The following is a 14,568-nucleotide window of genomic DNA, read 5'->3' on the forward strand; positions in this document are numbered from 1 at the left end:
CAGATAGACGAAATAAATTAAATAATACATAACATCTAGAATAAACATGATAATTTAATTTCTTAAAAAATTATTATTCACGATGCAATAAATAAAATGATCAATTACCAGCAGGAACCTCATCAGTCGTAAGTGAACGAGATGTATTGGAGAAAATTGACAATACTTTCGTAAGTGATTTTGAAGATTTAGATTCTAATTACCATCCTAACTCTGAGTATTCAGAAGACAATGAAAAATGTGCGACACCTAGGGAACAAACTCAAAAAAATAGAAGTAGATGGAGAAATAGGAATTCAAGCAACTGGAAAAGCAATGCGAAAAAATTAACATAGGCTTGATATATATAAAAAAATCACAAGATGCTAAAATTCCTAAACATCTTAATTGTAACTCGTGTGGATTAAGTGTATAGAAAACATTTCTCAAGATCAGGGAAGAAAGTTTGTTCAACCTATTGGAAGGCAGAAAGACTTCATTCTTCACTGAGTCATCAGCAGCACTCCAGGAAGGAGGAGAAATCGTAAGAATTGACGACGGCCACTGTTTTTATAATTCCTCCTCCTTTGTGTTTGGAAGCCGTCAGAATTGCCTTGCTTTTGGTATAATACACAGTGTTTTCAGAAAAAAAAATTATTCGCAAACTCTTAACCTTCTTTCCGAAAGAAATACTTCAACCTACAGCAGGTGACAAAAATGTTGGTAAAAAAGAAACCCAAAGATTATAATGGTAATGTTGTTAATTGGCTCAAAGTAAAATCTTTCAATTACACGAAGTTCCGTAATATAAGTGTGGGTATTCTGATGAATATAGAGCAATCAAAATTCGTGGAGAGGGACGTCCATTTATTTGTCCAAAACAACCGCTAGCAGAATACTCAAATTCGTTGCCAATAAGCTCAGAAAAGAAAAATAATCTTCTAAAAGTCTGTCGAGCAAGTGTAATACCTGAAGAGTTGCATGGCCGGTACAAAACTCTACCAACATGTGGCATTGCAGTTGACAAAGTTCCAGTACCTGATGTGGATAACAGTGGAAATTATAGGTGATGATTTTGAAAATGACTCTTAGTAAGCTTGTGATTTAGCCTCTAGAAAAAATTCATCATTTAACGCACTCTTTATGTAATGAAGTTCAAAATCTGTGAATATACAGGGTGTTTCAAAAATACGGGGCATAATTTCAGGTATGTATTTCCCACATGTAGAAAATCAAAACAGTCCAGTACAACATGTGTCCGGAAACGGTTCATCTCCGAGTTATGGCCTTCACAACATTGAAATTCACCGGAACGTTTTTCTTTCCGCAGGTCGTTGTCATTACAGAAGATATTCAAAATGTCCACCTCCTGCTTGAATACAGACCTCACATCGATGTCTCATTGACCTGCGAACACGATCCCAAACTCCAGGAGTATTGCGTATGTCCTCAGAACATGCCACAATTCGATTCCGAAGGCATTCCAAATCAGGCACCGGAGACGAATAAACCAATGATTTTGAATGGCCCCACAAGTAGAAATCGAGAGGGTTCAGATCAGGTGAGCGTGGAGGCCAAGCAATTGGGCCACCTCTACCTATCCATCGATCAGGAAACATTCGATCCAAGTACCGGCGAGCCGTACGACTGAAGTGTGCAAGAGCGCCATCATGCAAGAAGTGAATGTGTTGGCGATGATCAGTGGAGTGTCTTCTAAAACATGAGGTATGGTGTTTTCCAGGAAGTTTGTGTACGCCTGCCCCGTAAGTCTGTTTACAAGTACATGGGGTCCAACTAATCGATCACCAATGATACCGGCCCACATGTTGAGGGAGAACCGCACCTGGTGATGAGATGGAACAGTTGCACGTGGGTTTTCATACGCCCATACATGCTGATTGTGGAAATTTGTTATGCCATCTCGTGTGAACTGTGCTTCATCTGTAAATAATACTAAGGCAGGAAAGTTCGGATTTACACCACACTGCTGCAAGAACCACTGGCAGAACCTAACTCGTGCAGGGTAATCTGCTGGTGACAGGGCCTGTACACATTGCAAATGATAAAGATACAATTGATACTCTTTCAACAGTCTCCAGACAGTCGTATGAGGAACATTGACTTGCAACGCTACCCTTCGTGTGCTGATAGAAGGAGTCATGTTCACAGCCTCTAGAATCTCCTCCTGTACTTCTGGAGTTGTAGATCTTGGTCGTTCCCTTCCCAAACCAGGAGAGTTAAATTTTCCATACTCGCACAGACGGTAATGGAGACGTACAAATGTCTTCCGATCTGGACATTGTCGCTGTGTGTACCTCTCCTGGTACAAACGACGAGCCAGCGCAGCATTGCCGTCCGCCTTACCGTACATGAAGTGTATCTCTCCCAGCTCTTGATTTGAATACATGTCGCACAGTCTAACGCCTACACAACACTGAATGTAACCTTCGCCTCGGAATGAACTGTCAGAGTGCCCTCTTAATGTCTCCTTTGACGGCAACGACCTGCGGAAAGAAAAACGTTCCGGTGAATTTCAATGTTGTGAAGGCCATAACTCGGAAATAAAGCATTTCCGGACACATGTTGTAATGAACTATTTTGATTGTCTACATGTGGGAAATACATACCTGAAATTATGCCCCGTATTTTTTAAACACTCTGTATAGTTTCATTCAATTCACCCCTAGCTATGTTAAAACCATAATTCAATCTGCAAAATATGCTGATATGTAGCTTAATATATGTATTATTTAACAATAAGGAGTAAATGAGTTTAAATTCAAAACCAGATATTTCATAAACATTCAAACTTTTGAATTGATTTATCTCAATACTATCTTTTTGGACTTAATACCTTTTTCTTTTAAGCCCACGATATAATATCATTAAGTTACGAATTAAAAATATACTTCAACTATCATTAGAGGGCATTAGCATTACTAAGCACACTCAAGTTACAGTAAGTGAGGACGTGCATAGACCGTGAATTCATAACATTTCTATCAGTCTTCAGAAGCAGTAAACATGGAGTTACGTGAATAAAGTATAATACATTTTAATGAAATATGAAGAACAATTATTCAAGATTTATGGATTGAAAAACATCCAAGGTAGGCCTACTTCTATACTATGCGAAATATTCTATAACTACCGGTATTAGTCGATAGGGTGTAAGTATGAGAATATATAATGTAGTCCCCACCTGTGGAGTAACGGTCAGCGCGTCTGGCCGCGAAACCAGGTGGCCCGGGTTCGATTCACGGTCGGGGCAAGTTACTTGGTTGAGGTTTTTTCCGGGGTTTTCCCTCAATCCAAGATGAGCAAATGCTGGGTAACTTTCGATGCTGGACCCCGGACTCACTTCACCGGCATTATCACCTCCATCTCATTCAGACGCTAAATAACCTTAGCTGTTGATAAAGCGTCGTAAAATAGCGTACTAAAATAAAAATATATATATAATATATAATTCAATGTTTTGTATTGTTCAGTTTCTATCAAAATGTTTGAAAATAAGTTAAAAAGAGAAACTGAGAAAAAATAAAATAGAAGATCTGAATTGTTTTACAAAAATGGGAGGGATCATAACGAAACCCTTTGTCCCGTATAGAAATACTTTTGATAAAAGGAATTCTACGAAATGGAATAAATTCCTGGTTCTTTATAAAGAGCCTAACGGAATTACAAATTATGCACCGCAGACTTGGTATCATATTATCTTTACTGTTGTGGTTAGTATAATGCAGCGACCAAAACTCGAGCTGCAGTGATTACATGCGATAGACAGCCTATGAAGTAAGGAGACGGAGGAAAGGTAGTTGGCATGAAAACTACAACCAGTGGTGGTTCCTGTATTAACATCTTGATTAATGCTGCGGATAAAAATCTCAAGCTTTGCTGTATCAGTAATGTCACTGCTGTCATCAAGAGCCAGTGAATAATATACGATTTTTCTTTCTTCCTTTTTAACCTTCCTCTTGAATATAATTAGGAATTTTCTAAATTCTTCTTTCTATACTTTGTCCAGAAATTCGTAATTTTTCAAAATTAAAAACTTCTTATGGACAAGTTATTTAATATATTTTAATCAATACTCTTCTGAGAAATCCTGTTTTGTTAAAAGGCTTTAGAGCACGAGATATTTCAAAACCCATTAGGTAGCTGACTTCCTTACATTTATTTATCTTATTTTTCTCTTCCTGGCTATGATTCAAGACATGTCAATTCCTGGCGTTTAATAGTTCGTTGACACATAATATTGAATCAGTTTTTCTATAATATTATTATTAAATGAATAACTAATAAATTGTTACTCTCATCTAAAGATTAAGAAGATTAACATTGAGATAAAACCTAATAATTTATCCTTATAAGGAGAAGATCTAAAAATATCAATATTCATGCACGTACAGAATAATTATAGAAACATATACTTATTGGTCAATAATAATAATAATAATAATAATAATAATAATAATAATAATAATAATAATCGCAGTGCTGGACCGTAAGTAATGGCGTTTCTCCAAAACTATAATAATAATAATAATAATAATAATAATAATAATAATAATAATAATGATGATGATTCATTTAACCTGGCAGAGTAATACACGTCGAAATACAATCTGCTGTAGCTACTTCAATATCTGCACCACTACCTAAACTATTGTGGAACGCTGGCGCAGTTTTATTCCATAACCACGTTGCGAATCTTGTCCTTTTTTAACCTCGGTAGGCCTACGCGAAGGGGTTCGCTTCGAATGTCTGCACGCTCCTTCACACACCGACTTCAGATGATCAGATGATAAGAGTTTGCTTACATAAATGAACGACAAATAAACTTTTTCCCAGTTTCGAACCAGTATTGCTTGTTTGTTGGACGTCATTCTACCTCTCTGACGCTTGCGACTTCTCATCACTCATTTGAGTATACGGTATCAAATTTCTTGACACACAAACCTTTCGGTCAATCCCATTAGTCGGCACGCGTTGTTGTGTTGGTAGGCGTGATCAGGCTTAGATGCCTCGCTAGTCGCTGCATGACGCCATGTGATTTTCAGTTGTTCTCATGAAGAGAGAGCGACGAACAACTCGGGAAACAGGTGAGTGGAGTCTGATTACTTGTTTTTATTGCACTGTTTGTGTTAGTCTGCAGTCCAGCCAGGAGCCATGCTAAGTGACGTATTTGAGAGTTTGTGCTTGCGTTTTGTGAGGTAAATCATTACCGAACATATCTGATTATCATATTTTCTTATTTACAATAGATCTTCTCATTCTTGCATAATTTTTACACATCGTGTATCACGTGTGTATGGGCTAGTATAAGAAGAATTACACATTTTGCTTTCTTTTCTCTTTTCTTGCGGAGAAAATGCTGAATGGTATAAAGAAACAAATATCAAGAGTCCTTCAATAACTGTCTATTAATAGACAGTTATTGAAGGACTCTTGATATTTGTTTCTTTAAATTTGTTAACTTGTCGGACCAACATGCCTTTCAAATTTTGCTGAATGGTAGCTAAGAAACTAATAAAATCTGAGGAAATCCGCTCAATCAATATTTTTGTCCAATAAAATTTCACTTCTTTTCTACGAGATTAGAATCCTCCTCTTTAGCAGTGAAGAAATACATTCAAATTTACTAACGGCGACAGATCGCATAGGCGACATCGGCATGTAGGCCTAAGCTATCATTAAGCTCTTGATCCTTGTGAATTGAAACGAAGGATAGAGTGTAATGCAACAAATAGGAAGGGAGACTGCGTAATCATCATTATTAGACTTCGTGGAATTCCCGCGAGAATCGTAAGGTTTACTGCGCACGCAGTATAGACTGTATGAGAAGGGAGCGTGCAACGGATGGAGTATGCCTCTGATGTAAACACTGAGCAGTATACTGCGGTTACAATAAAACCTCTATCCTGCATGCAAGAAATATAATGAATGATCATTGAAGTAGGAAATGTCTAAACATGTAACTACACAATTATTTTATAGTGAGATATATTAACTCTTAAAATTTAATGTAAGATACTCACATCATCCTTGAATATGTGCATTGCAATGAAGAGTTACGTACATTTTGAGCGACTGTAAAGTAACCTCCTCCGATGGTCACTTAAACTGTTTTTATATTGGGAAAATGTACTTTCAACATCACACGATGTAATACGTACATATTTGAAGAACGGAAAGTCGCTACTTTTTAGTACACCAACTTCAGATATCTTGTCGTGACCTGATAGTACATCATTTAAAATACGAAGTTGTGAATAGGCAGAATTTTTAGCAATAATGTTTCTCAGCTTACATTTCACTTTTTCTGAAATTAGTGAATTGTTATTTTGGATAACGGTTTGCGATACTTTATCCACTTTATTAAGGGCTTCTGAGAAATGTAGTTTAGACGATTCTAACAGGATGATGCATTTGGGCACGATTTTAAAATTAGAATCAATGAACATAATATCTTCCAATAGCTGTTCAGAAGGCAATGATTTTACAGCTGCAACAGCAGAATTGTCTGTGCTATCCAATGCATCAATTACCTTCATTATTTTGCCGTAATATTCTGCATAATAATTAACATCATCCAACACGTTCCCCAACGGGTCAAGACTGGCTGCGGGGGTAAGGGTATTCCAGGGGCAATTATTTGGAACAGCAACACTCTCATTGTAGTATGTTTGATTTAATTCTTGTCTGCACTGAACAAATGTTAATCTTTGACTATTCCAACCACAATAATGCAAAAACAAATGCTTACATAGGTATACATTAGCTGTAACTGCTCTATCTATTTGGACCAGTCACAACTATTAACATGAACTGCTTATACTACGAGACCGGGCGGTCGCTCACCTCCTCTATACTACCGTACATCGGCAACCTGATTGCATGCTGCGTGTGGCAATTCAACGAAGTCTAATCATTATCATCAACACAACCATCCTGAACCCTACCAGTATGTCCAGCTGAGAGAACTTTGCTAATACTCAGCTAGGCGCATTGCCAATCCACAATCTATGTCCAGGTTTCGAGCAGATAATCCCCGCTTGTTCCTACACCAGTCTCTCACATGTGTCGCCAGCCGTCGGTCAGGGAACGAAATTAAGTTGATACCTAACTTGGGACAACGAGAGAATCCTGAAAAAACACCAATTGAGACCTAGTCCGCAACAATTTTCACTATAGACTTTTCAATGAAAAATCCCAGTCCAGATCAGGAGCAGAACCTGGACCACTTTCATGACAGATCAAAGTTCTAGATCACTCAGCCACCGCAGGGACGGGGTAGACAACTACTAATAATGTTTCAAATGAAGGTCAGAGGTGCTATTGATAAAATTTTAAGAAACGGACGTTCTCTTCTTCTTCTCTCCCTCCCTCCATATCTCTCTCCCTCCCTCCCTCTCTCTCTTTTTCTTTTTGTCAAGGTATTACAATTTACAGAGCGGTCACTACTGTACTCCAACCACGAGAAAGTCTCCAGGGAATGAAGGGAAGCGGGGTGATGCTGTGAATGAATGTTGATGTCATAAGATGTCATAAGGTCACACACGTGGGTACTCATATCTCTATTGGCTATCTCTCAAAGGACAAACCATTACACATTTTATACTACCCTAGTTACAAAATTAGATCACTGTTAATCTCTCCCAAGGGTCCTATTCATAGACATTCTCAGAGCGGGCTAAATTGCTACTTCCGATGGATGATCAGCGAACTAACGTTTTTCGTATTCATAAACCAGTGGTAGCGATAGTACGCGTGCTAAGCAGGGTTTGGCCGGCTAAATTTTAACCTCCGCCAGGGGGGTAGTTTAAAGGTGGGCTAACCCAGCAACATGGCTCGCTATGAAGTTTATAACGTGGCTTTTCTTCGTCGAATTCGTGAAATGAGACGAAGGAGGAAAACATACCTTACAAAATTGATGTACTTAGAACGTCTCACGATGTTAATTTTAGAAACTTACCTGATTCACTACAGAAAATGCGAGATTGATAGTGTTGCTGCTTCCTAACCTATAATATGAAAACGATCACAGTTACCAATTTCAATTGAGACGCAATTTCTGACTGCAATCCGTTATTACGCTAGACGTAGTGATAAAAATTTAATATCGGAAGGTATTTCTCAATATTTCCCTCTCATTACGCATTTTTTAGCGTACTGTTTTGTCTGAGTTTTGTAACATTGTTCTGTTATAATTAGGCCTATACATTATGTCGTGATGAAAATTTAATATCGGAAGGTTCTCAATATTTTCCTTTTATTAAGCATTTTTAGCCTACAGTTTTCTCTGAGTTTTGTAATTGCTCTGATAAAATTAGGCCTATACATTATGTCGTGATGAAAATTTAATATCGGAAGGTTCTCCTCAAAATTTTGCTTTTACTAAGCTTTTTTTAGCCTACTGTTTCTCTGAGTTTTGTAATTCTTCTAATATAATAGGCCCATACATTATATCGTGATGAAAATATCAGAAGGTTCTCCTCAATATTTTCCTTTTATTAAGCATTTTTTAAATTGTTTTGTATTGTTCTGATATAATTTAGGCCTATAAATTATGTCGTGATGAAAATGTAATATCAGAAAGTTCTCCTCAATATTTTTCTCTTAGGCCTATTAAGTACATATTATTAGCGTACTGATTTTTCTAAATTCTATAATTTTTCTGATTTAATTAGGCCAATACATTTTGTAGTGGTGAAAATTTAATATCGGAAAGTTTTCCTCATTATTTTTTAGTGTACTGATTTTTCTAAGTTTTATAATTGTTTTGGTATAATTAGGCCTATGCATTCTCCTGAAAATGTTTTTACCTTATCGATTTCTCTAAATTTTATAATAGACTCACCATTAAAAACTTTGTTCCTAATAAGCAATTTTTTTACGCTTGAGTTTGTTACATTCTATAACTTTACTGGTATTATCACTCACCACTTCTGATCAGCTGAAGAACTCACTAAATAGTCACCATTTACACAACACATATTTTGTGTATTACACAATCACATGAAAACTGTACATGTGTAATTAAGAACTGAACACGATTTAAAAATACATTTGATCTGGAAATTAACTACACGGGGCAGTTTTCTCAGATATCAATAATCCGTATTGAATATAATGTAGAACTTTGCATTTCCAATGGGTATGGATGACTGACTGAGCTACGAATGCTTTATATTTAAAAAAAAAAACTAAAGCGGAGCAGAGCCCAGAGACATGATGAAGACATAGAATCATGAACCACACAACATATTGCTTTCTTCAAACAACAATAACTAATTATTTTAAAAGGACAGGTTTACATCAGGCCCATGTGGTCGCTAGTTTTACATTCTTGGTTTGAAGAAAATTTGAAAAGAACTAATCATTTACTATATATAAATTTATGATATTTTTTATATTATTGGCATACATACTCATAAAATGCTGGGAGAGAACTTTCACAAGTATACATCAACAGAAAGGGATAGTAGTCTTTAAATATGTGGGTACCAATACTGTAAATGAAATTATAACTCATAAATGGCTATAGGTTAAAACTTTGCTTAATAATTTTATTCACATTTTTGTAATATACAACACATCATTATTTCAAAGTACAATGTACATTCAGAGGATAAAGAGAGAAAAGTCAAACAAAGTACATCAATACATGAATGAGCAAACATCATTACAAAAGGAATGAAATCGTATAAATATATATACATTAACAATATTAAGGGAATAAGTATAGATCCTGATATTCCTATGTTAATACATATCGTACCGCATTCATCTCTGGTTATAAATGATGCAAATTACCAAAATGTGGTTGAGTGTCATGCGAAAGGAAGGGTTACTAGTAAAATTATCACAAGAAATAAATAAAGCATTAGAAGATTTTATCCCTGTGTTGTAAAGAAAATTTAATGACTCTAAACCCAGTGAAATCCTGCTACCAGATATTTACCCTAAGACACAACTCACCACAAATCCAAATACTATTATATAAAACACCTATCCAACCAACCAACCAACCAACCAACCAACCAACCAACCAACCAACCAACCAACCAACCAACCAACCAACCAACCAACCAACCAACCAACCAACCAACGAGCCAAAATACTTAGGAGCCATCAGCGTGGCTCAGTCGGTTAAGGCGCTTGCCTGCCGGTCTGAAGTTGCGCTCGGGCGCGGGTTCGATCCCCGCTTGGGCTGGTTGGGTTTTTCCGAGGTTTTCCCCAACCGTAAGGTGATATGGCGAATCCTCGGCCCCATCTCGCCAAATACCATCTCGCTATCACCAATCTCATCGACGCTAAATAACCTCGTAGTTGATACAGCGTCGTTAAATAACCAACTAAAAAAAAAAAAACTTAGGAATTTATCTTGGTCAGAAATTAACTTACAAAACTCATGTAGACAAAACCTGAGCATCAACACAAAACAGATTAATGTTCATGCAAAGACTTGTTTCTACAGATCAACACTAAATACAACATACAAATAAATCTTACGTGAAACCAATTCTACATTATGCTCTGAAATTTTAATTATAGCACCACAAAATTACATAAATAATTTATAAAATGTCAAAAACCAAGATCTAAGAGTAATCACATGGGTATGTTAAAACTACTCCAAGATAAGAATGCAAACTCTTACAAACAATAGGCCAATACAATGTGATATTAAAAACAAAGGAGAATAACATTGAATAAAAAGTTATTGGAACAGTTACTTAAACTAAAACTGCAATCTCAAGAATCAGGAAGGATATATAATATACAGAAAGTTTCCTACAACTTAAAGAAAAATATAGTCTACCACAGTTGGCAGAAAAGCTTGTATCCGCCCATATTCACTGGAATCTGATCATTGAAACTATTCTCTATTTAATCTAACAGAAGAAATTAGTGATAAAATTCAAGTCAAGAAGTAATGAAAAAAAAGCTGTAAAAAATTTTTAAAAATCTACACATAGCACTCAGAACAGAATTGGCTTCAGTTTATACAGAAGGGTCGTTAGTGAAAATAATCTGTAAACTCTTCTTTCATATTTCTCTTGGAAAGCTAATCATACACAATGATGCTGATTTACAGGCAATACTTACATCTCTATAACAATTACTTTTCCATAGATGTTCTATTCACCGACTGTATCTCTGCTATAGTTGCTCTAACACACAATCAGTCATTCCAAAACAAGAGAATAATAGAAATCTAATACCACTTCAGAATATTAAAGAATCTAAACAAAAATGTTGCTTTACAATGAATTCCAGCATACTGTGCTGTGATCTACAGGATAAGGAGAAAGTTGATATTTTGACAAAAAAGGAAGCTAATCCAACAACAGTCATCCGCAGTGACCTAGGGGTAAAGCGCTTTCCTCTAGACACAAGGGTTACGGGTTCAAGCCCGGCTGAAGTCGATGGCTTTTTCAGGATGCAAAAATCCGGAGTGCAAGTCCTCCAGGAGAGACTTTAAGACATGTGTCCCATGTAGGAGTTTTCCAGTACATTAAAGACTCCCAAGTCTAAATTAAAAACTCAGAACTAAATTTCTCCTCTAGTAATATCTTAATTGCATAGTTACAGGCATTTGAGGCACTTGTTCCTCTACTTCTGCCAGCAAATAAGTGTAATTAAATTCCTTTAGGTAGGTACTTAAACCTCCACTACAGAACATGTTTCAAATCAGGAACTACAGGTTTGGTGAATAATGAATCCAGCAATATATATATATATATATATATATATATATATATATATACACTGGTCAAAAAAAGTTAAGCATATTTCCAGTTTACCCAATAATACCTGATATTTATGTTTCTTTTGGTTTTATGTGGCACGTATTATGTTTACCAATTCAAACTCTTTCATTTGTTTTATTCTTCATCACTAGGTAACGTCCAAATCACGACTAGTAAACAAAGTCTGTAATTCGAGCAAAGTTCATTCAGTGCCGTTTTGCTTCATAGTGCTTGATAGTGCAGTACAATGGCTCGGAACACCCTTACAATGGCAGACCGCATCAAAATCATCACTTTGATGGAACAAAACATGAGACAAGTTGATGTTGCTAACATCCTTCATGTGAATCAGAGTATTGTCTCCAGACTGTGGAGAAAGTTCCAGGAAACCCAGTCAATAGCAGATCGACCTCGCGAAGGCCGTCCACGCAAAACAACACCAGGTCAGGACCGGTATGTAAGGTTATCTGCACGTAGGAACCCTATAGCCTCAGCTACAACTCTGCGCCATGACCTGCGCGAAGCCACTGGTGTTGTTGTAAGTAGCCAAACTGTGCGCAATAGACTTCATGACTTAGGGTTGTATGCTCGAAGACCACTCAAGACTCCAGCACTCCGTCCACATCATAGGGGTGCTCGTGCAAGATGGGCTAGAGCACATGAGAATTGGACACGAGACCAATGGACCAGAACTTTATTCTCAGACGAAGTGAGAATAGGCCTACACCCTGACAACAATTCTATTCGCGTATGGAGACGAACAGGGGAACGAAATCATCCCTCAATGACCGTGGAACGTCACCAACAGTTTGGTGGTTCAATCTTGTTTTGGGCAGGTGTCATGTTTGGCCGCCGCACACCACTGGTTTCAATAGAGGGAAACATGACTGCTGCCGTGTATGAGAACAACATCCTCCAACCCATAGTAAGTGGTTTTGCAGAGACTGTAGGAGAAGGGTTCACTCTACAGGACGATAATGCTCGGCCTCATCGTGCTCATAGTGTGCAGCGGTATCTGGTAGAACATGGGATCCGAAGAATGGATTGGCCAGCATGCTCACCGGATATGAACTGCATAGAGCATGCATGGAGCTTTCTCAGGAGAGCCATTTCCAATCATCCACATCACCCATTAACGATTCAAGAACTCAGGAATGCTACCTTGGAAGAATGGGACAATTTGCCTCAGGAGAGCTTAGATGCGTTGGTACTGAGTATGCCCCGTCGCATACAAGAGTGCCTCAGGGTTCGTGGAGGACCAACACGTTATTAAACAGGGTACTGAAAGCACCATTTCCTTTTCTTTGATGATGTACGAATTTCAAATTCCCTTATCTTTTCCGTTGTTTCCAAACAATGCAACTTTTTCATTTCATAATGAGTCCATTGTTAACAAATAGTGTATTTCTACTTTTAAGTTTATTCTGTGGAACCAAGAAACTCAATTATAATTTATCTATTTTATTTTAATTAATAAAAACCGTTATATGCCTAATTATGCTTAACTTTTTTTGACCAGTGTATATAAGTAGCCTGTCTTACAAATCAGCAAAACTCTTAACAGACATTAAAATAATAAAAAATTCGCACACATATCTACAGAATTCACTAAACAACAATGTAAAAATAAAAAGTCGAAAACACTACTAGAGCCCAACATACAGTAATACTATACTAATAGTCCTCAATCTGATGCAGTTGCCTCATTCAGCTTAGAAACTGGCCATACCTGTCCAGCAGCATATCTCCATCGAATAAACTTGTTACATTCATCACACTGTAGCATGCAACAACTCAAATATAATAATGAACAAGGAATACTTACTACTCTACACCAAAATGCAGAAAATGATTGGGACAGAAGAATTCCAAGTTCCTATATACTGCTGGGAAGCTCGCAAGGAAATGAAGTAGACAAGAATCTCAGAACATTTCACTCCTACTGCTACTATTACTACCACCACCACCACCACCACCACCATCACCACCACCACCATTACCACTACTACTACTACATTTCTAGTTTTTTCATTTGCCCCAAATAATTTTTAACTTTGCCTTTAATAATTTTCTATTTCTAATAACAATTTTGTTTTCTGCAATTGATGGAACTCCTCAACACGTTTCATTTTTGGGCTTCGTGCTTAGAAGGAACACCTTTTCTTCATACTCTGTCGTTCTCGATGACTTTGTAGCAGAATCCTATGGACAGACGAAAAAAATGTTAATCCTTTGCATACTATTGTACACGAAAGACACTACTTCTTATCAAAACTGTGAATTATTTTTAATTGCCTAAGTTTGAAAGTTTATCACATTGTTTGAAATTATCCATTGATCCAAACATGCAAGGAAATTTAATTTTTTAAGTTACGTTATGTAGACTGTCTGCAAAATGTACTATGATTCAAATGTATCCCACTTGATATTCCAGAACTGAAAAGACTACAGTGGACTATAGTGAACTTTATGTTGTCAGTAAACAGCTGGATATATTAAGAAGATTGATTGATAATATAATAATCATAAATAGGCCTAGCAATATTCTTAGGTATGAATGAGATCTTAAACTTACCTGTTATTGATTACCGTACTGTAGAGACTGTTAACGCCCATTCACCTGGGAGTGTGGAGACAGGATTTATTGCAGACATATGTGGGATTGATGATGATGGTGCAATATTGACATCCTGAAATAAACATGTATCAATATTAAATGAAAACGTAAACATAACACTTATTGTATTATACAGACCCTACATCAGATTGCAGCTTTGTGATGTGGAACAAGTAAATTAAACAGATAGCCAAAATATGTTCATTAATACAC

General features: G+C 36.8%; 2 protein-coding genes across 6 annotated transcripts in view; one reads left to right on the plus strand and one right to left on the minus strand.

Annotated features, from left to right (window-relative positions):
• The window catches only part of LOC138711897 (solute carrier family 2, facilitated glucose transporter member 8-like), a 140,329-nt gene that overhangs the window by 75,045 nt on the left and 50,716 nt on the right, over nt 1–14,568 (minus strand). The gene's annotated exons all lie outside the window — the stretch shown is intronic.
• Nucleotides 4,735–14,568, plus strand: part of LOC138711898 (facilitated trehalose transporter Tret1-like) — a 209,773-nt gene continuing 199,939 nt past the window's right edge. Inside the window, exon 1 of one of the 3 annotated variants that reach the window (XM_069843180.1) lies at nt 4,735–5,084. The gene's annotated coding sequence lies outside the window, so the exon portion shown is untranslated. The remainder of the gene's footprint in view (nt 5,085–14,568) is intronic. The other 2 variants (XM_069843184.1, XM_069843182.1) reach the window with 2 other exon arrangements.

Source organism: Periplaneta americana, chromosome 13 (assembly GCF_040183065.1).
Source record: "Periplaneta americana isolate PAMFEO1 chromosome 13, P.americana_PAMFEO1_priV1, whole genome shotgun sequence".
NCBI classification, from domain to species: domain Eukaryota; kingdom Metazoa; phylum Arthropoda; class Insecta; order Blattodea; family Blattidae; genus Periplaneta; species Periplaneta americana.